The sequence below is a fragment of the Aquarana catesbeiana genome, linkage group LG09 (assembly GCF_042186555.1).
Source record: "Aquarana catesbeiana isolate 2022-GZ linkage group LG09, ASM4218655v1, whole genome shotgun sequence".
NCBI lineage: Eukaryota > Metazoa > Chordata > Amphibia > Anura > Ranidae > Aquarana > Aquarana catesbeiana.
This window is the reverse complement of record NC_133332.1, coordinates 58,922,717-58,924,022: the sequence shown is the minus strand read 5'-3', so window position 1 is coordinate 58,924,022 and position 1,306 is coordinate 58,922,717.

Sequence of the window (1,306 nt, the reverse complement as noted above, 5' to 3'; positions counted from 1 at the left end):
CGTTTGATATCTGCTGGTGATGCAGTGTAACACCATGGAGCTCTATCCAGGGGGGTCCTGCTTTGTGCATGTTCTAGTTGTGTCCACAGTTTAGTCTTGTGGTGTCGGCACCAGTCCACTAGTCTACCCAGATGAATTGCGTGGTAATAGGTGCGGATGTCCGGCAGTGCCAGGCCACCGTATGGTTTAGGGAGGATGAGAAATTTTTTAGCGAGTCTAGGTCGTTTTAGGGCCCAAATGAATTCTGTGAAGACTGATTGCACTTGCTTAAAATAGATTACAGGTATCCAAATAGGTAGGGCCTGCATGAGCTACAGAAATTTGGGGAGGATGGTCATTTTTAGGATATTACAGCGGCCCAAACACGAATGGAGTCCCGTGTGCCATTGACTTAGTAGTGTTTTAACCTTTTTTAGAAGGGGCAGGATGTTAAGTTCATATAGTTTAGAGAAGTTTTGAGGGATTGACGTGCCTAAATATTTCAGGGCTGTATTGGTCCATTTTAGATTGAAACTAGATTGGAGGTGCATAAGTTGTGGCTGAGTTATCCCGACACCCATTGCCTCCGACTTTGAAAGGTTAATTTTTAGATTGGAAAGTTTGCCATAATTTGCAAATTCCCGTAGCAGGTTTGGGATGGATATGGTAGGATTTGTGAGTGAGAACATCAGATCATCGGCGTATGCCGAAACCTTATGTTGGGCACAATCTCAATTCCGGTGATGTCTGGATTCAAACTTATATGGCATAAGAAGGGTTCTAGGGATAGGGCAAAAAGTAAGGGTGAGAGTGGGCAGCCCTGTCTCGTCCCATTTCTATGCTGATGACACACAAATCTATCTCTCCCCCCTCAACTCACTCCATCAGTCTCCTCACGCATCACTAACTTACAAACCGACATATCTGTATGGATGTCACACCACTTCCTCAAACTCAACTTGTCCAAAATCGAGCTTATAATATTTCCTCCCCCACGTGCCTCTTCCCCTGACTTCTCTGTCAAGAGCAATGGCAAAACAATCCACCCGTCCCCACATGTCAGGGTGCTAGGTGTTATCCTGGATTCTGAACTCTCCTTTCAGCCCCACATCCAATCACTTTCCAAAGCTTGCCGCCTCAACCTCCGCAACATCTCTAAACTATGTCCCTTTCTAACCAGTGAAACCACAAAGCTCCTGATTCACTCCCTGGTTATCTCTCGCCTTGACTACTGCAACTCACTCCTCATTGGCTTACCTTTAAATAGACTATCCCCCCTTCAGTCCATCATGAATGCGGCTGCCAGACTCATCCACCTTACAAACTG